General features: G+C 39.7%; 1 protein-coding gene across 14 annotated transcripts in view; it reads right to left on the bottom strand.

Moving 5' to 3' along the window:
• LOC129025937 (neuroligin-4, X-linked) overlaps positions 1-23008 on the bottom strand; it is a 292127-nt gene extending 269119 nt beyond the window's left edge. For 4 of the 14 annotated variants that reach the window (XM_063661002.1, XM_063661004.1, XM_063661003.1 and 1 more), the window contains exon 1: positions 20803-20960. The gene's annotated coding sequence lies outside the window, so the exon portion shown is untranslated. Of the gene's footprint in view, positions 1-20802; positions 21313-22683 lie in introns of those variants that run through there. The other 10 variants (XM_063661009.1, XM_063661012.1, XM_063661001.1 and 7 more) reach the window with 7 other exon arrangements.
• Positions 23009-23645: the final 637 nt, after the last annotated feature.

The raw sequence follows: 23645 nt of genomic DNA, 5'->3' as shown, positions 1-23645 counted from the left end.
TAAAAAATAACAGGGATGTATGTACTATGAGCACCTAGAAACTAAATTCCAGCAATACCATTCAGCATCGTACAAAGCACAGAACAGCCAACTACAACAAAGCATTATCCAGCCTCAATGTCAAGAGCATCAACGTTAGTAAATCTTGTTTTGTAAGAGATAGGCACCCTTGCAAAATATCTGAGTACAGCAAGTCACATTTTAAATTATACATAATTTAATCATTTGCAAAATTTTCTGGCATATCCTGTGTAACAGATTCCAATGATCTTCTGCTAATAATAGTTCACCACCCCTGATACTTGTTTAGAAGTCTGGATTTATATCATGCATACACACACACAGATACACACACACACACACTTCATCTTAAAATGAGTCATACTTACACTAATATAAGAATGATAGCCAACTATTTATAACTGCATGGATTAGATTAGTTTGTTTTTCTTTAGTCATCTTCTTGTTTTTTTAGAGACAGGATCTGTCACCCAGGCTGGAGTGCAGTGGCACTATCAGAGCTCACTGCAGCATCCAACTCCTGGGCTCAAGCCATCTTCCTGTCTCAGCCTCCCAAATAGCTGGGATTACAGGAGTGAGGCACCATCCCTGATTAATTATTTTTTCTTTCTTTCTTTCTTTTTTTTTTTTTTTTTGTTAGAAATGAGGTCTCACTATGATGCCTAAACTGGTCTTGAACTCCTGGTCTCAAGTGATCCTCCCTCTCTGGCCTCTCTTTAGTCTCTAGCATTCAGAATATCATATACTACATGGAGTTCAATAGAACTGATAATTTTAGCTAACTGTGGGTTGGTAAAGAGGAAAAAAATTGCAGTTGATTATTTGTGTGTGCATACGCATGTGTGTATGCGTGTATGTGTGTGCGCATGTGTGTGTGTGATGATGCAGCAAAAGCTACCTTCTGACACCCCTTTATCTTTGTTTCTCATCAGATCTGTATCTCTGCCAGGTACTAGATAATATGAGCCTGATGTGGGAAGACTGCTAGAGCCCAGAAGTTCACGGCTGCGTCGAGCTATGATTGCATCACTGCACTCCAGCATGGGCGACAGAGTCAGAAACTGTCTTCAAAATAAAATACTGTTAAAAGTAGATAAAACTGAGGTATAGTGAGTCCAAAGAGTTGTCACACAAGCTGGCCAAATTTATCCAGCAGCATTCCTTCTGGGTAGATCACTACCAAGTCATACAGCATTTGCTCCTAAGGAGTTAGTAACCTAAGACTGTGCATTATGGAAAATACTCACGTTCCTTCTAAAATAACTTAACAACTATATTTTCCGATTCTAAAACCCACTTTCGTGTAGACTAAAAAGAGCAGTTTTTTCAACAAGAATGTGCATAAAAGGATAAGAAATCTATATCCATTAAAAGAAATGTAAAAGGCAAATCAACTGATAGTAGTGCATAGACCTTGTGTGAGTTAGCAAACTATGAAAATATTATTTTGACATTTATAATTTGACAGTTTATGACATAGAGGAATTATTGTTGATAATTTTAGGCATAGAAAAGATTCTGCAGCTAAATAAAATAAAATGGTTCCTATATTTTAGAGTAACGTATGGAAAGATCTTTTTTTATGTATACTCTATGTTCTGGGGTACATAGGCAGAATGTGCCGGTTTGTTACATAGGTACACACATGACATAGTGGTTTGCTGCATCCATTAGCTCGTCATCTAGTCATCTAGATTAGGTATTTATGTTAATAGTATCCTTGTCCCCCAGCCCCAACACAGGCCCTGGTGTGTGATGTTCCCCTCCCTGTGTCCATGTGTTCTCATTATTCAACTCGTACTTATGAGTAGGAACATGTGGTGTTTGGTTTTCTGTTCCTTTGTTAGTTTGCTAAGAATGATGTTTTCCGGCTTTATCCATGTCCCTCCAAAGGACATGAACACATCCTTTTTATGGCTGTGTAGTATTCCATGGTGTATATGTGCCACATTTTCTTTATCTAGTCTATCACTGATGGGCATTTGGGTTGGTTCCAAGTCTTTGCTATTGTGAATAGTGTCGTAATACATATATGTGTGCATGTGTCTTTATAATAGAATGATTTATAATCCTGAGTTCTAATTTGATTGCACTGTGGTCTGAGAGACTGTTTGTTATGACTTCCATTCATTTGCATTTGCTGAGGAGTGCTTTACTTCCAATTATGTGGTCAGTTTTAGAAGAATTGAGATGAAGTGCAGAGAGGACTGTATATTCTGTTGATTTGAGGTGTAGACTTCTATAGATGTCTATTAGGTCCACTTGATGCAACTTGATCCAGAGTGGAGTTCAAATCCTGAATATCCTTGCTAATTATCTGTCTCATTGTTTAGTCTAATATCGACAGTGGGGTGTTAAAGTCTCCCACTATTACTGTGTTGCATTCTAAGTCTCATTGTAGGTCTGTAAGAACTTGTTTTATGAATCTGGATGCTCCTGTACTGGGTGCACATATATATAGGATAGTTAGTTCTTCTTCTTGCATTGATGCCTTTACCATTATGTAATGCCCTTGTCTCTAGATCTTTGTTGATTTAAAGTGAGTTTTATCAGAGACTAGGATTGCAACCCCTGCTTTTTTATTTTGCTTTCCATTTGCTTGGTAAATATTCCTCCATCCCTTTATTTTGGGCCTATGTGTGCCTTTGCACATGAGATGAGCCTCCTGAATAGAGCACACCAATGGGTGTTAACGTTTTATCCTATTTGCCAGTCTGTGCCTTTTGATTGGAGATTTTAGCCCATTTACATTTAAGGTTAATATTGTTATGTATGAATTTGATCCTGTTATTATGATGCTAGCTGGTTATTTTGCACATTAGTTGATGCAGTTTCTTCATAGTGTCAATGTTCTTTACAATTTGGTATGTTTTTGCAGTGGCTGGTACAAGTTGTTCCTTTCCATATTTAGTGCTTCCTTCAGGAGCGCCTGTAAGGCAGGCCTGATGGTGACAAAATCTCTCAGCATTTGCTTGTCTGTAAAGGATTGTATTTCTCCTTCACTTATGAAGCTTAGTTTGGCTAGATATGAAATTCTGGGTTGAAAATTCTTTTCTTTAAGAATGTTGAATACTGGCCCCCACTCTCTTCTGGCTTGTAGGGTTTCTGCCAAGAGATCTGCTATTAGCCTTACAGGCTTCCCTTTTTGGGTAACATGACCTTTCTCTCCGGCTGCCCTTAACATTTTTTCCTTCATTTCAACCTTTGTGAATCTGATGATTATGTCTCTTGGGGTTGCTCTTCTTGAGAAGTATCTTTGTGGTATTGTCTGTATATCCTGAATTTTAATGTTGGCCTGCCTTGCTAGGTTGGGGAAGTTCTCCTTGATAACATCCCGAAGAGTGTTTTTCAACTTGGTTCCATTCTCCCCGTCACTTTCATGTACACCACTCTAACTTAAATTTGGTCTTTTCACAAAGTCTCATATTTCTTGGAGGCTTTGTTCATTCCTTTTCATTCTTTTTTCCCTAATCTTGTCTTCTCACTTTATTTCATTGAGTTGATCTTCAATCTCTGATATCCTTTCTTCCACTTGATCAATTCAGCTATTGATATCTGTATAAGCTTCATGAAATTCCCATGCTGTGTTTTTCAGCTCCATCAGGTAATTTATGTTCTCTAATCTGGTTATTCTAGTAAGAAATTCATCTAAGATTCCTTCAAGGTTCTTATCTTCCTGGCATTGGGTTAGAACATGCTTCCTTAGCTCAGAGGAATTTGTTATTGCCCACCTTCTGAAGCCTACATCTGTCAATTCATCAAACTCATTCTCCATCCAGTTTTGTTCCCTTGCTCATGAGGAGTTGTGATCCTTTGGAGGAGAAGAGGCATTCTGGTTTTTGGAATTTTCAGGCTTTTTACACTGGTTTCTCTCCATCTTCATAGATTTATCTACCTTTGTTTTTTGATGTTGGTGACCTTCAGATGGGGCCTCTGAGTGGATGTGCTATTCCTTTCTGTTTGTTAGTTCTCCTTCTAACAGGCCCCTCTGCTGCAGTTCTGCTGGAGATTGTTCCAGGTCCATCCCACACCCTGTTTGCCTTGGTATCACCAGCGGAGGCTGCAGAGCAGCAAAGATTGCTGCCTGCTCCTTCCTCTAGAAGTTTCATCACAGAGGGGCACCCGCCAGATGCCAGCAAGAGCTCTCCTGTATGAGGTGTCTGTTGGCCCCGCTGGGAGGTGTATCTCAGTCAGGATACACAGGGTTCAGGGACCCATTTGAGGAGGCAGTCTGACCCTTAGCAGAGCTTGAACACTGTGCTAGGAGAGCCTTTGTTCTCTTCAGAGCCATCAAGGAGGGACGTTTAAGTCTGCTGAAGCTGCACCCACAGCTGCCCTTTCCCCCAGGTGCTCTGTCCCAGGGAGATGGGGGTTTTAACTATATGTGCCTGACTGGGCTGCTGCCTTTTTTTTAGAGATGCCCTGACCAGAGAGGAGGAATCTAGAGGAGCAGTCTTGCCACAGTGACCTTGATGAGCTGTGGAGAGCTCTGACCAGTTGGAACTGCCAGGCAGCTTTCTTTACACTGTGGGGGTAAAACTGCCTACTCAACCCTTGGCAATGGTGGGCACCCCTCCCTCCACCAAGCTGGAGTGTCCCAGGTTGACCTCAGACTGCTGTGTGGCAGTGAAATTTCAAGCCAGTGGATCTTGGCTTGCTGGACTCAGTGGGGATGGGACCCGCCAAGCCAGACCACTTTGACTTCCAGGCTTCAGCCTCCTTTCCAGGGGAGTGAATGGTTCTCACTGAACTATCTTTAAATAAATTGCGTCATGCCATAATAAGAATGGAAACATAAATGAGGTTAAATACTAAAGATTACGCTATGAATTCATAATTGCTGAAGCAAATGATGGGCACATGGGTTCCATTATTCTATTTTCTTTTCCTTTTTTGGCATACACCAGACATTTTCTGTGGTAAAGTATACCATAAGATTTCAACTGAATACAAATGTTTACAGAAAGGATATAAGAGGGAAAATGTGTACAGACCAATGCAGAGTGTTTTTTGAAGCAAGCAAAAGAAAATAAGTAACGTCCCTAGAATGATGAATGCACAATTAATTTACAAGGAAGAATTTGAAAACAAGTTAGAGAAGGGAGGGGTGTGGAGAAAAAAAAAAAAAAAAGAGGGAAATACCTTAGAGGAGCGAAAGCATTAAAATAACCTAAATGTCAAAAAATATACAAAGAACTGGATATGTTAAAGCATAATCTTTGGAGAAACTTAATCATGAAAAATGCTTATAAAGATTTTTAATAATCCTTAAATGGCTTATGCTATAATATTGTATGAAATGTAAGTTCAAATGGTATAGAAATATAGATTGATCTAGATATAGATACGTAATATCACCATCAGTAAAGATATTTGTACAGACACAGATACAAAAACATATGATTAAGATACAGATAAGAAAAGGTACAATATGATATGATACAGTTATTGATATGCTGTAGCTATAGACTCTAATACTGGTACAGATACCATATGGACAAAGATGTTATATACATGCAAATATAAATGTATATACATACATACGATATAAATACAGATAAACACATAGATGTAGATAGAGAACTACTGTCTATGGTTTAAAATATTCAGAAAATCCCGGGCACAAATTATACACGTTATTTACCATTAAGTACTAGCCTATGGAATGATGATCCAGTTTTACATTTTTTTCAAAGTTTCTGTATTTCTTTCCTATACTACTCCTCATTCCTTAACCATAAGAAAAAAATCATCCTGCCTTTAAAAGCCTCTTTGAATGGTTATGATTTGCTGATATTCTTTATTCAGGGAATGGATCCAGTTATATGATTTTTTTTTTTTAAAAAAGAGTGCTTCTTAAGCAATCCTTAAATAATAACTGCTTATATGCATAATAAAATTTTATGTTAAAATACATTATAACATTAAGAGGATGATATCACCTTTTGAAAAATAGATGGTTGTGAAATGATGAACACAGCCATTTATATGGGGACTACAACATCTATCCTGATCAATGGGGTCTCCTGGAAGCCTTCTGGTTAGTAATGTGTTCCTTCAACTTTGTAACTCTTTATCAAAAAACACTAGGATGAGTAGTGGGAAGTAATGACCTATGCCCTGCTCTTAAGCTGTGGTATGGGTATTTTTGCTTACTGCATAGGAAGGTCATAGATTAAAGCAATGAAGCATGTTCAAAGATACTGTAATGTTTGCCTGTCCACTGAGATTTCCTGATGGAAGAAGGTGTTTCCGCAAGCTGAGCATCCATGAATCAGTGGGGTTAAGATTTTCTCTAAGAGTCATTTGCCATTGAGTCCTCTCATTTACTTGCTATTCAAGTGAATAGACTTTTTAGTGTCTCATCATGGCCACAAAGAATATAAAGTAGAACAAGTCACAGTAACATAGTATTGAATTAAAACCTAAAGCATATCCAAAACATCCATGTGCCCATACTGATATAAATGATTGATTCATCTCTGCAGATTTCCTGCCCAAAACACATATCCCTGTCTAAAACATCAGACAGATCCCAGGTGGTGGACATTCTCCATAATATTAATACCACAAAACTATTGAGGTCACGAAAAACAAGGAAAAGACTAAGAAACGGTCACAGACTAGAGGAGGCTAAGAAAACAGGACAAATCCAACTTCCTATTTGGACTTCTGTATCTCTATGAAGCTGATGATTTCAATGCACAGGCTCACCCAAGAGGGTCCTGGAGCCTTTTCGCCTGTAGGCCCTTTTGACTCTTAATCTAATGAAGGTAGATGTTTCTTTTCTCTTGATTATATCTGCCTGGTCTATACATAGATGGAGAGAGAATTAGAATTGCTAGTCTTTTGCAGAAAGATAGAGCCAAGTGCGGTGGCTCAAGCCTGTAATCCCAATGTTTCAAGAGGTCAGTCAGAAGGACCCCTTGAGCTCAGGAGTTTGAGACCAGCCTGTGCAACCTGGTGAGACCCTGTCTCTTAAAGAAAAAATAAATAAATAAGACATAAAGTTCCCATCACAGACAAAGCCCTGTAAGGAAAGGAAGGAATCATCCCTGAAAAAAGGTCTTATCCCTTCTTAACAATGCCTGAGACACAGCCAGATGCATTAAACAAATGCAATTAATTAACACTTCAAAAAAAAAAAAAAGGAAAAATGCTGTGTTTTAACTGACACATAAAAATAGGGAAGGGGGGTGAGGTTAGAAACAGCTAAGATGCATTCATTATAACTCATAAAACAAAATGAGTTACCACCAAATGCAGCTTTCAAAGCAGGACATGTCTTTTCTTGCTTTCTCTCATTGTTCCTTTCATTGAAATGATTTAATTGTTATTCAATGTCTGCTGCATAATAAAAAAAAGTCTGTTTTGAAAATGAAATCATGCACTTCACTTTATTTTGCCCATTTGATATTTCTTCTAATTTTGTAAGCTTGTCATGAAGTGACATAAGCAGATATGTTAAAAATTGGGAGTATTTCATTTCATTTCAGGAACATTTCAGTGATTAAAAGTATGGGGATAAATCCCTGAAACTTTCTGTGACTCAATTTCCTTGTGTACATGAGGGAATACAAATGATTGCTCAAGTACATTCAAGTCCTAACAATCCGTAATTCTATTTTTCAATTTCATCATGAATATTCCAACAAACTGTACTTTAAATTAAGTGCAGGTAGTTCAATAGCCACTGAAGGACATTTTTACCTTTCCAAATTGAAAGCGGATAACAAGGTAATAATAACACTCCATTTCACTTCACAATCCCAGTGAAGTGTGAAATAGCTGAAAGATGTGGACAGCGTATACTTGAACACTTTCCTATATTTTTTTCTTTTTTTGAGACAGAGACTCGCTCTGTCACCTAGGCTGGAGTCCAGTGGCATGGTATTAGCCCACTGTAACCTCTACCTCCCAGGTTCAAGCAAGTCTTCTGTCTCAGCCTCCCAAGTAGATGGGACTACAGGTGCATGACACCACACCTGGCTAATTTGTGTATTTTTAGTATAGAGAGTGTATCACTGACTGAACACCTGACCTCAGGTGATCTGCTCACCTTGGTTTCTCAAAGTGCTGAGATTACAGACATGAGCCATCACACCAGGCCACGCTTTTTAATTTGAACATAAGATTTTTTTCCTCAGAGGGGAAGGATGTCAGATGTGAGGTGGAATGAGGAGAGGAAGGCAGGAGGAAAGAGAAGCAACTGTCTTCCATTCTGACCTGCTATGGTGAGCTAAGACTAGCAAGGATGTCCTGAATGGATAAATTTTTAACACATCTGCTTATGCCAATTCATGACAAGCTTACAACATTAGAAGAAACACCAAATGGGCAAAATAAAGCAAAGTGCATGATTTCAATTTCAAAGCAGACCTTTTTTATTATGCAGCCTAGATTGAATAACAGATAAATCAGGATGCAGCTGGCTTCACTGAACATAACTTGCTATAAGCGTCTTCAGGAACCCCCAATGCTGGATAAATTCCCTACTGGAAAGGCTGAAACTGACCACGGCATGGACAGCTATTTCTTCACTAGCCAATCAGGATGCCTACCCAAGTGTGACCAAATGCCTCTGAGATTTAGCCTTTCAATCCAGAATACCCCAAGGTACCTGAGGATGCTCCAGATTTGGGGGCTGCACCATCTGTGGTTTCTCTACATAAAACAGTATTTTTGTGGTGACAGGGGTAAGGGAGTATGGTTTATCTGTAAATATAGTTTTGCAAACTGCTTCTCTAGTTGTTTGTTTTTGCATAAGCTGTATAAAGTCAAGAGAGAAAAGGTAAATGCATACCCTGGAATGATTCAGCAACAGAATGACACCAGTCAAATTCTGTCCACATAAATGATGCATTTGCATTCTTTTTAAAAGACAGGGTGTCAGTCTGTTGCCCAGGTTGCAATGCAGTAGTGAGGTCATAGCCTACTGCAGCCTCAAACTCCTGATAAACTCCTCAAGTGATCCTTATACCTCAGCCTCCTGAGTAGCAGGGACTACAGACATGCACCACCCACACCTGGCTTACTTTATTTATTTTTTTATTTTTTGTACATATAGGGTTTTCCAGGCTGCTCTCAAAGTGGTGGACTCAAGTAATCTTCCTGTGTTGGCCTTCCAAAATGCTGGAATTACAGGAATGAGGCACTCCACCCAGCCACATTTGAACTTTTTACCAATACTGCTATAGCATTACAGGTAGAATAATTATTATTTTAAAAACCTTCAGGAAAATGTGTTCCCCAACAAAAAGTGAGCTATGTATGTATCTATGTGTAAATTGCTGTGTAATTTACATATGCAAATATATGGTTGTAATTTACATACGTATATATAATATCAAGATAAATGTTGGCGTAGAAAGAAAGATTTTTTTTATTATTGGGATCTGACTAGATTAAATTCCCAAATACATTTGATTGTGAAATACCTAGACACATAACTATATGTGTAATTTTACATCAATTTTCAATTGTCATATTCTGGTTACTCATTTAAGGTAGGCTGATCAACTGATATCAAATAAATCCTAGAAAGTTCTTTTACTGGTTGGGCACGGTAGCTCATGCTTATAATCCCAGCACTTTGGGAGGCTGAGACAGGTTGATTACCTGAGGTTGGGAGTTCGAGACCAGCTTGACCAACATGGAGAAACCCTGTCTCTACTAAAAATACAAAATTAGCCAGGCATGGTGGCACATGCCTGTAATCCCAGCTACTCGGGAGGCTGAGGCAGGAGAATCGCTTGAACCCCAGAGGCAGAGGTTGTGGTAAGCCGAGATCGCACCACTGCACTCCAGCCTGGGCAACAAGAGCGAAACTCCATCTCAAAAAAAAAAGAAAAAAAAAAAAGAAAGTTATTTTACTGGTAAAATTGTCATGGCAGACTGAATCATAGTAAATAACCATTGTCACACAAATTTTATGTGAAGCCATGTGTGAATTATTATTCCATCCTCAGAATAAGGTACCATTTGATCTCTGCCTAGGTTGTCAGATTTTGTTTTCTGAGGTAGTGTTTTTCCCATATCAATGCCCTCATTGGAGTTGGCTACTTAGTTTCAAGCTGCAATTTCAAGCTGCAACAAATTCAGATTCCTGCCCCCCCGCCCCCCACCCAGCCCCTTGTCCTTCTACTACTACCTTTCCTGTGCCTGCTTTGTCTTTTTAGTCTCTGCACAGGTAACTGGTATTTAATTTCCATGTAACTGTTACACTTTCTCCCTGGGTCATCCTTACTGTTTGTTACTGTTTTACACAGCTTAAAGGGCCTTGCCTTAACCTTCCTACTGGGTTACATTTCAGCTTGTAACCAGAACCCTCTGTGGTAACAGGCAACTAGAAACCCAAATGTAATGGTTTTGATTGTGGTTTATTTATATTTGTTTTCATTGCTGTTGTTATTTTCTGAATGTCTACTTCCCAATGGTTCTGATGCATTAAGTCCATCTGTTCTACATCATTCTGTGTAATGGGATCTACATTATTCATTTCTTCCCACAGCATACACTTGGCATGTGGGTAAATTTGCAATACTGACATGCATGTTAAGCCTTCTTCAGCCAACAGAGCAAGCCTGCTACCTCAAGGCTAGGACAAACCTACCATTGAAAGCATTGCTTAAGACAGGCAGCCTTCTCCCCTCCCTCAAGAATCATATTAACTACATAATATTTATCAAATACTTTTGTCTCCTTGCTCATCAACGATAGTAGTCTGTCTGTTGAAGAAGTTAAAATTGAACTATATAATCACCCTCTGAGAATTCAAACATGAACCTAACTCCCAATATTTGGGCCATGTAACTCTGATGATTTTGCCTTTAACTGTTTAAGATGTGTGAAGACTGAATCAAACAGTTCTTTTTCTTAATTTTTGACACAGGACATGAGAGATTAAACACACACACACACACACATGAGAGATAAAATATTCAGATAAAACTTATTTTTTCTCAAACATAAGACCAGAGGTGCAAAATAATATTAGCCTATGGTTAATATAGGAAAAATAAACAATTTCATTGTCTTTGTATCCTACTTCTTGGCACTCAAAAAGTTTTGAATAAGTAAGTAAAATAAAGAAAAAATCAACAAGTTAATTTCTCCAAATTATTTTGGTAATTTAAAGATACTTCATACCCTGTTAGCCCTTCTTTCTGCTCTGTGTCAATGGAAGTATTCTCAATACTGTTAGGTAGTTAATTTGATTAAAATTCATTGCAAGGAACCAACCTTAAGTTATTTGTCATGCCTGCTAAATCCATTAGTGCAGGAGGCTTTAAGGCCATAATGTGTCTGTCTTCAGGGTAAAATTCAAGAGAGGCAAATGATACATGAGGTTTTCCAGAAACATTGGACTACGGAGCCTCTTCAAGATAGAATACCTGATTTGGGAGTTCTTATACTTTTTAAAGAATCATTTGCATTTCTCTTATGACCAGTGATGATGAGCTTTTTTTCATGTTTGTTGGCTGTGAATCAGTTCAACCATTGCAGAAGACTGTGGAGATTCCTCAGGGATCTAGAACCAGAAATACCGTATGACTCAGCCATCCCATTACTGCATATATACCCAAAGGATTATAAATCATTCTACTATAAAGACACATACACATGTATGGTTACCATAGCACTATTTACAATAGCAAAGACTTGGAACCAAACCAAGTGACCATCAGTGATAGATTGGATAGAAAAAAATGTGGCACATATACACCATGGAATACTAAGCAGCCATGAAAAAGAATGAGTTCATGTCCTTTCCACCGATGTGATGAAGCTGGAAACCATAATTCTCAGCAAACTAATACAGGAACCGAAAACCAGCACCACATGTTCTCACTCATAAGTCCAATTTGAACAATGGGAACACATGGACACATGGAGGGGAATTTCACACGCTGGGGCCTGTTGCAGGGTGGCAGAAAGGGGGAGGCAAAGCCCTAGGACAAATACATAATGCATGTGGGGCTTAAAACCTAGATAGCCGGTTGATAGGTCCAGCAAACCACCATGGCACATGTATACCTCTGTCACAAACCTGCACATTCTGCACATGTATCCAAAAACATAAAAAAAAAAAAAAAGAATCTTCATAAAGTATTTTCCTCTGAGACAATGTAATCTATGCTCCATCTTTAAGCAATCCTAGCTCAACAGTATGAGTGATGTTGTCCATTTTAAAGATTTTTTCATGACTCTAGAAGACCTTAAATTGTTGAAAAAGTGAATTATATGAGGCACGGTACAGTTTGAGGCAATTACCTGTGATGTTACCAGATGTTTTAGACTAAAATATATTAGAATTCAATGTACTGTTCGTGCCTTAAAAATGTGGAAATATCTGACTGTTGCTTATTGATTTTAAAAAGTATGTAGAAAATAGCCATAAATTAATGAAGCTGTTTCCACTACCATATGTTAAAAAAAAAAAAAAAAAGGGATCACTGATATTTGAATGCTTTTGTTGAATCAAGGTAATCCGCTTTATGTGTGCATTCATCCATATAATTTACTAAAATGAAAACTAAGGTTTCATAAATATAGGATTTGACAAAGTTTTAAAATCTAACCAGCTATACAAATATGGCATATGAAAAATTCTATTAAATTGTAAAGGACATGCTTATTTGTCATTCCAGGAGGCTTTCTTTTCATTACTCTTTCCTATTTGATCTGTTCTTCAATAGAATTATCTTTATTTTCCCTTTAATATTTTAAGGACCCCTGAGATTTTATCACTTATCCAAATAGCATAAAGAGGGAAGAAGAAAGAAAGGAGGGAAAGAAGGATAGAGGGAGGGAGGGAAGGAGGGAGGGTAAAAAGGGAGTAAAATAGAGAAAAAGACGGAAGGGGGGAGAGAAGTAAGGGAAGAAGGAAGGAAGGGAAGGAGAGAGGGATGAGGATGAAAGAAAAAAAAAAAAACAATGTATACCAGAAAAATGAAAGAAAGTAATCCATACCTGAACTAAAAATCTTAACAATGTTCTTCTGAACATCCACACATAGGAAGGATTTTTTAGAGTACAGGGATAGCCTATTTTACCTCTCTATTAACAGCACAGAATTCGCTTTCTGGCCTGTATCTGGCATATAGTAGCTGCTCAATAAAAGTGACAAATGAAAGAACATACTATGTGGCTCTATATAACAGCTAGCTCCCGCTGGTTAAAAAGCTGTTTTGCACAAAAGGATAAATCGATCTTAGTCACTGATTTTCTTTCTTGCCATTTCTAGAGCACTAAACTCCTAAGCCTTCCATGTTGATTTTTCATCTTGAGCAAGACCACAGAAGTGATTTTGCCAACAGAATCTATCTCACAGAGGGACAAGAGCTAAGCGTAGATCCAGTGACATCACCACCTCCCACCCCGAACACACTGAGGACATTGCCAATTTGTCATGGCTTCCACAACACCTCAGATAGTTTCTCAATCCTATGGTCTATAAGCAAATGTTGTCCATCCATCTCAGTGGGAGAGACACATGGCTTGACACATACTCCCACTCAAATGAGCTTTCCTGACTGGTTCAGAACACACACTAAAGGTCGATTCCTCAGGATTCACAGAGTGCCATGATGTGCTTGCCATCATATTACAGTCATTTACAGCTCTTCTGCTCCACTTGAAGGTAAAGTTGTAGTTTCCGTGGACCACTAACCATAGTAACAATAGCTCCTGTGAATCAGTCTAGAAGTTCACTCACAACCTATAACACAGTTTCTTTTGGAAAATGCATGTCTATATATATAGTTTGCAATATACTACATATATAGTTTGCATGTATTTTTAATACATAAAGAGCAAGAAAAATACATATACAGAACACAAATATATACATATTTTATTATAGATTTTGACGGATTTTATTATATCTTATATATAATAGGTATATATAATAGTAATATATAAATTATATTTATTATACAATATATAATACATTATATAATACACAAATTGTATTTAAATGAGTTATACTCAATATATAATAAATAAGTATACAAAACACATTTTTATTATATATGACTTATTGCGTATGCTATATATTAACATATAACTTATATTTATATAATACATTGTATGCTTAGTTAAATTGTATTTTGTATAAGTAAGTTTGGAAGTGATAAAGGCTTTCATCAGTAATATAAACTGTATATAAATACAATTATGTAAATGTACATAAATACAACTATCTAGAAATAAATATATTAAACAGCTATTGAAGATGATGGTTTTATTCAAGTATATAAGTTGTATACAAATACTATTATATAAATGCACATAAATGCAACTGTATATAAATTACATATTATATGTAGAAGCTGAAATGAACAATCTATGATCTGTGTATATTTATATGCACCCTATTTTATATATAGATATAGATATAGATGATGAAGTCTCTGTAGATATAATCTGCAAATAAAACTATTTTGTCCATCTTAGTTATACTGGTAGCTGTAAGTGACCTAGCCCATTTCTTTCTGTACACATGTATACTGATGCTTCAGAAACATAAGTCTGCTTACAGTCTCATCATGTGTAAGTAGATTTCTAAAGAGCCTGTGCACAGTGGTGAGTGAACAACCTAAATGATAACCCCTCTAGCATTCACTCACTTCTTCTGCAGTTATTACCTGGGATTGTCAATGCTTTTCAGTAAGTACAAGTGTGAATAAGTAGTGCACATTAAATTTGAGTTCAAAGGAAGTCTGCAGGAAGAGAAGGATCCAAGATCATAAAGAGACTATAATGAGGTTCTCAATATTTGTGACTTCAAACTCCATATTTATTGAAAGTGAAGGCTGGGTTTCTGAAGCTGGGCTGTTACAATGCTCTACCAGCCTTTCCATAAGGCTTCAATGGGAACAGTCTCTCAGGCCAGCCTTTGGGCACCAAGAGAAATAAAGGTGAGAATCTTCTACAAAGTCAGATAAAAGGGTTATGAGTTTAGCCTTAGTAAAGGGTGCCCAGTTTGATCACTGTAAAAGTTGTCAATTGTTCCATGAAAGAATACCACGTTGCACAATATTGATGGACAAAACAGAGTAGCATTTTGTCACACATATAGATAGTGTCACCATAAGCACAGGGGATAACACCTGTTTTGGAATCAGAACTCAAATTAGAAAAAAAAACTTCCAGGAGAACTAGAGAAAATGGGCACCTGTCATACTTTCCACTACTTAGGTCTCACTTTAATGAATGTATTCACTCCTAGTTGAAGATTACACCCAGATCCATCATAGGTAACTTTACTCCTTTTATTGTAAATTTTCTATTTTTATTTTTTATGTTTTATTTATGTATATTTTTTAGAGATAGGGTCTTGCCCTGTCTCTCAGGCTGGAGTACAGTGGTGTAATTATAGCTCACTGCAGCCAAGAACTCCTATGCTCAAGTGATCCTCCCACCTCAGTTGGAACCACAGGTACTTGCCATCATGCCAGCTAATTTGTTTTGAATTTTTGTTTCTTTGTGGAGTTAGGGTCTCACTCTATTGTCCAGGCCAGATGTTATGGATTGTTTAATATAACATAGGTTTGGTGAATGATGGGAATAAGAAAAGGAAAATAACTAATGAAAAATCATATTTTTCCTTCAGATATATATGTACATATATGTGTATATACGTATGTACATATATGTGTATATATGTATGTACATATATGTGTATATATGTATATACATGTGTGTATACATGTACGTACATATGTGTGTGTGTATATATATATATATATATATGCACATATACTTGCTTTTATCTAGTGTGTTACAATGGCTGAGAAAAACATTTTCTGCAAGGACTAGTTCCTAGTTAACGTGTTGGCATATGCGCATATGTATGTGTATACACCTGCTGATACACACTGCCATTCTTACAGTGTAGCTTCAGGAGATGAGGGCATATTGTCTCACTTAGGAAAACCATTAACAATGATATAATTTGTTTGTGAAAACATGCATTTACTTTTGTGAGTTTCCCCACCTAACCCATTCACAGAGTTATATTCACAGACAGTAGTGAGGATTGGAACAAGTTAAAGACACTCAGTTCAAATGAGTTTCTTCTGCCTCTATCTCTCATGCTTTTGGGACCACAGTTCCATGCTGAACAGCTCTGATCGACCGTTGGAGTCACATGGCATGCCTCACTGAGTTCTTGGACTTGCCCATACCATACTCCAGAGCCACATATTGGTGGTGTTGAAATACTAAACATGGAAAATAGCACTGCAGCAACTTCACTACAGCCATTATCACAGAACCAAGGGGGCCTTTTCCACACCTTGTGAAAACAAACCACAATTCACCATGGCTCTTTTATCAGTGCCAGTAACACTTATAGTAACTTCAGTGTTTTTTTTTTTAAAGGATCCAAAAACTTACTATGTAATGCAAGTTGAAACAACCCAAGTTCCTTTTCAGCTTATATGACAGGCTACATTTCATGACTGAAAATGGGGCCCTTAGCAAAATATGTGTCCCCTCTCCCCACCCAAAGCATACAAACAACCAAACAAAAACAAACAGAGAAAATGAGCCTGGATGAAGGGTTGATGTGGGAGCCAGAGAGATGCCCACAAATGTTAATAAAATCACATGTCTGGGGTGAAGGCTTTGAGATCCAAGTTTTCACCATCCAATCAGGTACTGGCATCTTAAAACCAAAATGATCACTGATATTAACAGGTGGAGCTAAGAAACTCCCATTGTAAGCCAAAAATACCACTCTGTTACTTTGACAAACCATGATTTCTTTATATAATATACATTTTAAATAGAACAACCCAAACAAATTCCTGGGCCACTTCTACACATTTCCAGAGAGCAGTGAAAGCCTAGATCATTTCATTAGCAATATAATGAAATTAACATTTCTCTCTTCAAAATGTATTCTTCAACTAATGAGACTATAAATGTTCACTGTACTTCATCTCTGATATAAATTATGAAGGATTACTCTTTTCCTGTCTTAAATAATAAAACCTCATGATATGATTTGACTGTGTTCCCACCCAAACCCCATCTTGAATTGTGGCTCCATAATCCCTATGTGTCATGGGAGGAACATGGTGGGAGATAATTGAATCATAGGGGCAGTTTCCCCCATGCCATTCTCATGATAGTGAGTAAGTTCTCACAAGATCTGATCATTTTATCAGGGGCTTTCCCTGAATCACTTGGTTTTCATTCATCTCCTTCCTGCCATCCTGTGAAGGATGTGTTTGCTCCTCCTTTCCCATAATTGTAACTTTCTTGAGGCCTCTCCAGCCATGCTGAACTGTGAGTAATTTAAACTTCTTTCCTTTATAAATACAAACTTTATTATAATATATATTACTATATATATTACATATAGTAAGATACAGATTTTACTCTCTATATATAGTTACATATATAGAGAGAGTTTTTAAAAATATTGGGGAGTTAGGCCTGCTCTCCTTCAGGTACCATTTCTGGGAAGATAAGCATGCCTTGGGAAGATGTGGTGTATGGAGGTGTTCTGCCTACCTCTGGGACATGTGAACTCAACACGAAATGTCTAAAGTTTGAAATCTCAACCCAAGGTAGATAGGCTGTTTTCCACCATCAACCTTCCACTCCTGTACTGTTTTTATAAGCCTTTTATTTACTTATTTTTTATTTCATGTAATCACCTGCAGAGAGAGGGCCTTTTCATCTATACATTTATTCAAAGCCTATGAATGTCACAATGACAAACTGCTAGGAGGTATCACCTTCTTTTTTTCTCATTCATGTGTGTCACTCTGCCCCAAGAAAAATGAAGAAGGGTTTCCTACACTGCCATTCACTTAACAAAGAAGAGTGGAGCCTTTCAAAGTCCAAATGTAGGTTGTTTAGATTAAAATGATGAAACTGGAAAACGTTCGTTGACTGAATGGTAGCAGAGGGCACAGCAGATGACCTAATTGCCTTAACAGCTTGGGCTTTAATTTCCATTCTCACTTTCTCTAAATGACTGGGCAAAAGCTGTTTCTTTGATTTAAAACTGGTAGTTCAGGGGTTTAAGAAATAAAAGGGGGCTATACAGAAGGCACAGTCTGTCTGAATATTCATTCATATAATTAAGTAGGAGATGAAGTCTCTCCTCTGAAAAAGTATAGTGCTCAGACAAAAACAAAAAAGAGCAATGGATTTGAACTAAACTGAACATATTTTTCCCATTTAGGAATAGAATACATATTGTTAAAAATCAGAAAGTAGTACAGAAAGAATACATTCTGGTTTACAAACTAAAATTGTGTTGCTTAAACTTGACATTCACATCCTAAGACCGGCTCTCACCATATTTGGAATTTAAGTATATTTTAACCACATATGCCTGTCTTCAGAAGGAGGACATTAAAGGACTTAAAATATTTTTATATTGCTAGTTCATTTGAATGCAATATTCGCAATATTCGCTCAGCAAGTTGCATTATTGACAATATTCAAAGTTTTAGGAAAGGTTTGAAGTGTGGAGTACCAATTAAAATGAAAGAATGTTAAAAAAAGGTCATTCAGTCATGCACTTGAAGGTTTACTTTTGTGAGATCCTTTTTTTGTGGTGTAGAAATAAAAGCACATTATTGCAAAGAGATTTTAAAGAGACCCCTGCACTTATGAAAGCAACTCTCTGGTGGGGAGTCAGTCAAAAACTCCCATCTTTGTGGAGAGACTACAACCTTTCCACAAATTACTACACACACAAAAATGAAAAAGCCAAATTCACAAATTTAAAAAAAAATATCTGTATGCTTACCATTAGTCTACATTCCAGGCCCAAAACTGTGAACTTTCAAATTCCTTCAAGTCCGCTTGTAAATTTTACAGCATCAAGATAACAACATTATTTACCTTATGCAGCCACAAGTCCCTTACCAAATATCTGTTATATTCTTAGGTTTGGGTAAAAATCAGCTAGGTTACTGGTTTTGGGGCCTACTGTATATGACGCATTAGTTTATTTAAATAAAACACAAAGAAAAGAAAAATTCTTTCACCAGAGAAGTAAACATCAAAGCACCTTTAAAATGGTATCCAAGCACAGCCATTATTATGAAAATGCAATTATCATTCTAGTGTCTCTCACACACACACACACACAAAATCAAGCCTCCGATTTTAATCCACTGATTTAAAACTGATGAGGTAATTTTCCACTTCCTACAATGGCCCTGATTATGTTTTTACATGTCAAAGATACAAGATACTCTTTAAAAAGACCATATATATACACACACACACATACATACACACACACACACACAGAGACACACATACAGAAATATGGAATGCATGTGTGTGTAGAATGCATTCATTGCATTATGTAATAAAATACTGGATTTCTAATCTGAGAAAATACATCCTTGCAGAGGTCTCCATGAAATTCCTATATAGCCATCCCCCAACCCCTTAATATTTTGCTCATTTCCACAGGAAAATCTATGCTAAGGATTTAATTGATTACTGCTAACATCTTCTTCAGTGCCAGCTAAAGGTATGAAATAATTCTCCACTCTCCAAATCTGCCCTCACAAAACTGCAGATTTCTTTGAGATCTGATTTCTCCCAGCTCTGCCATCGTCTAGGAAAAGACTCAGTGCGTTCATTGAAACCAGGCAGGTCTCTTGCAGTTTCTACCACTTTGTTTTCATCAAAGTCAGGTGTTTGCACCCTGGCCATTTAATTTCTGGTTGGAGAAGAAAGAAGCTACCCAGGATTTCTGAAACACGCAATTCAATGTTGCCCGCAGAACGACCCACAAACTGGCAATTCCGGCTTCATCGGGATAACGAAGTCTCCCTAAGCTTCTTATTTTGTTTCCTTTTCCTTTTCTTTGCTTTTGCCTCCCTCACATCACAGGAGCGACTGATTCTGAAATGGAAGCTCATGGACACCACCCCCCTTTTAAAAAAAAATAATGCAACGCGGTCCTATGTAAACCTTACGGGCAACGGATGCCTTCAAAAAGCATAAGATTGGAGTACACAGACAAAAAATAATCCCCCACTCCCTACAAAAAAAATAAACAATAGAAAAATAAAATAACAAAATAAAAATAAAAATGAGCCATGCTACCACCTTGTAGATTCAGCTCGCAAGGACATCATCACCTGCTTAGTTTCAAAACCCCTACCCAACCCCCACCCCAAATTTCTTAAGTTGGGTCCAAATGGTAAATCTGGAGCCTCCGTCCTCGCTCCAGGCAGTCTCGCCCAAGCCCTGGGGTGAATTCGTGACCTGGGAGCCCAGCGTCCCCGCGAGCTGCAAGCTCGGGCGCATCACCCCGCCGCCACCTCCTAGTACCCTTTCATGCTGCCTACTACACCCCCTTCCCCTCTATCCCCAAGATAGCCGCCGTACATACATGAAAAGAGGCCCACACCTGCGGCAAAGTGTGGAAGAAGCCAGAGAAAAGGAAACCCTCGGTACGGGAAAAAAAAAAAAGAAAAAGCCTTCTAAGCAAGGGGAGGTGTATGATGCGGAGGACGTCCTCCAGGTGCACCTCGTTTTCCGAGCGGGACATCCGTTCCCAGGGTGGCCCTGGGCAGGCCTCTGGGGTGCAAGGGTTGGCCTGACACCACCATCCCCCCCGCTCCCACCCTCGCTGCTCCCGGTAGAAAGGGCGCTGTGTCTGGAGGCGACTAGGCTCCAGAACGGTACGCCCGGGCCCAGATTTGCGAGGGGCATGGGGCCTAGATACCGGGGGCGAAAAGCTCGCGGCTCGGCTCACTAGACCCCCGCCGAGGGACCCCAACCTACCGGTTCTCCGAGGGGCGAAAGAGCCAGGTCAGGCTCGGGGCAAGGGGAGGAAAGGGCGTCCAGGAGACCGCCTGAAGGATGAGAGTGTCCCCGGGGTAGATAGGCCTCCAGGAAAACCGCAGGCAGACAGAGCCACCGCTGATTGGAGGGCGCAGGCAGGGGCCTGATCCTCTTGTCCCACAGCAAACCCCCCCAACCACGCGTCATCTGCAGCCCAGTGGCACCTACCTCCCTCTCCCCACGCCATCCCGGCCCACGCTTCCGCAGGTCAAGCCAAGCCGTTTCAGGCGCGGGTTGGGTTGCCCCAGCCGCGGCAGTGGGGAGGGGAAGGGGCTGAAGTTCACTTTCTCCCCGCTTCGTCTAGCAGCCCCTAGCTCACCCGCCACCGTCTCTCCCGCCTTAGACTGCGCTCTGGGCTGATACTCGCTTTCAGTTCCGCCTAGGGGAGTGGGAGGGAAAGGAGCCGAGCTGCGCGGGAATTGGGAGGTGGGAAGCGGGGGAGAAGAGAGCAGATGAAATCGGCCAGGGTCAGCAGAGAGCCTTCAGATGGGATGGTATGGGAGGAAGGAGCGGGTGGTGGTTGTCTTTTCTAGGGCTGTGGGGGTGGTGTGACAATTGGAACGGATTCCTCAGACCCCTCCCCCAACCCTACCTTAGGGACTGGCAGACCCGCAGGCTTAACACTCCTCCCAACCCCCGATGGGAGAAGGGGTGTTCTTAGTGGGCACCAACTAGGGCTCCGGATCCCCTGATACCTAGACCAGGGCTCTGGGCGCCTCTCCTTTCGGCTTCCAACTTTTCCGCTCCTCCGGAAAAGCGGGCAGTTCAGAGATGGTGCCCACGGTGGCAGCGGCAAACCGCCCTGCACCCCCATCTAAGGTCCAGGCCACACTCAAAGCCTTCCGAAGAAGCAAAACCACCAGCTCTACCCCACTTTTGCGGCTTGGAGGAGCAGCACGGAGCTACAGTCATTTCATCTTCACGAGGGCTTTCCAGCGCGTCCGGATCGTTCTCCAGCCCAACCAAGCCAAGCCAGGCCTAATCAGTCACTTGGATTATTTCGTGCATCCCCCAAGCCTTATCTTATCCGAGGCCGGGAGATGAAGGAAAGGGAAAAAAAATATTTTAATGCAACCCCAACCAAGCTTTATTTCCCCTTTTCTCTCTGGTTAATGGCACAAACCCCCAACCCCAGCCTCCCAAAAAAAGCACCCCAGGCGGTGGTGGTCTTCTTAAAAAAGACAGGAGCGTTGGGGTGGGGAGAAAAGAGAATAAAAGCCTTCCATGCTGACAGTTTGCAGAAGTCCTCCTGCTTTCGCCATCTCCAGCCCTGGCCGCTTCGCTCCGTTTCCCCTGTACTGCATATATGTGTGTGTGTGTGTGTGTGTTTGTGTGTGTGTGTGTGTGTGCGCGCGTGTGTATTTTTCCCCTCCTTTCCCCGCCACAGTCTTCCTTTAATTTGTATGGAAGGCAGCTCTACTTTTTAAACACATCGCACATGGCCCCAGAGCCTTTCAAACAGCTCATTGCAGCAAAATGCTTCCAAACAACATTGGTGGTCTGCATTTTTATTTTTAAGTGAAAATAAAACCAAATGTTCCTGTGGAGAGATTGCATGTAAAAGCCATACACTGATGTCCACATTCCCATCCACATAGAAGAAATGGAGCGAGGCAAATGGGAGAAAGTCCTGCCCAAATTTTCCAATAATAATAATAATAAAAGGAAAAAATAAATAAATATCAGATGAAATGAAGCTCAGATATCCCCAGTGAGGCTTTCCCTCCTTTGCTGGAGAGCCACTGCAAGTCAAACTGTTCAAACGGCTTTTTAAAATAAGAACAAAAATATGGCAGAGACACGTCTTAAAACTGCACCTACCTTAGCTGTGGAAGACCTGCACCGACGTTAAGAGTTCCTTTTACACATCCAAATTTTTCTAGGGAACCCGAAACGAGGTATGATTCAGGAGGATGTATTGAAAGCCCAGGCGCCTTCCCCTTCTGGAACCCCCCAACTAGATTCGCTCATCCAGAGGAATGCAAGAGCCGCCAACATTGCCGGGTTTGGAGGAAATTCATTGTTTCTGCTGTCAATAGTGTGTCCCCAGGCAGAACAAGAATTACAATTGAAGCAGGAAGGGCTGAGCTAGTGGCTGAATGAGAGCTCTGTACTAAGAGACAGAGATGGGAGAAAATGTCTCTGCAAGAAAAAGAGAGCTCAGGGCCAGAGGTCCTTCTGCCTCCGGAGCCCTCCTTCTGCCATTGGACCAAACTGAATGAAATTTACAAAGCCAGCAGCCAATAGATCTCCGGAGTCGGCCCAATCGCTACAAAAACCACGTCCACAGCTACAAACTCATGCAAAGAGCAACTAATCCCAGTGCAAACCAGCCTTAACGGAGAGATCCTAGGTACCCTAGAGATACAGCAGGGTACCCAGATGCGCACACCAAACCTTCTTCCTCTTTGCTTTTTTAGGAATCTCTAGGTACTCTCCACACCAAACATGATGCAGTATATGCAGACATCTTTAACTGTTTAAGGTCACAATCTCCAGCAATCCCTATGTCTGCGTTATTGTGAGTCAGTTGGGAAGCAATGATATAAATTTTTTTTTTTTTTTTTTAGTATTTATTGATCATTCTTTGGTGTTTCTCGGAGAGGGGGATGTGGCAGGGTCATGAGATAATAGTGGAGAGAAGGTCAGCAGATAAACACATAAACAGAGGTCTCTGGTTTTCCTAGGCAGAGGTCCCTGCGGCCTTCGGCAGTGTTTGTGTCCCTGGGTACTTGAGATTAGGGAGTGGTGATGACTCTTAACAAGCATGCTGCCTTCAAGCA

This window comes from Pongo pygmaeus, chromosome Y, assembly GCF_028885625.2.
Source record: "Pongo pygmaeus isolate AG05252 chromosome Y, NHGRI_mPonPyg2-v2.0_pri, whole genome shotgun sequence".
NCBI lineage: Eukaryota > Metazoa > Chordata > Mammalia > Primates > Hominidae > Pongo > Pongo pygmaeus.
Note: the sequence above shows the minus strand (reverse complement) of the source record. Positions and strands in the feature narration are given on the sequence as shown.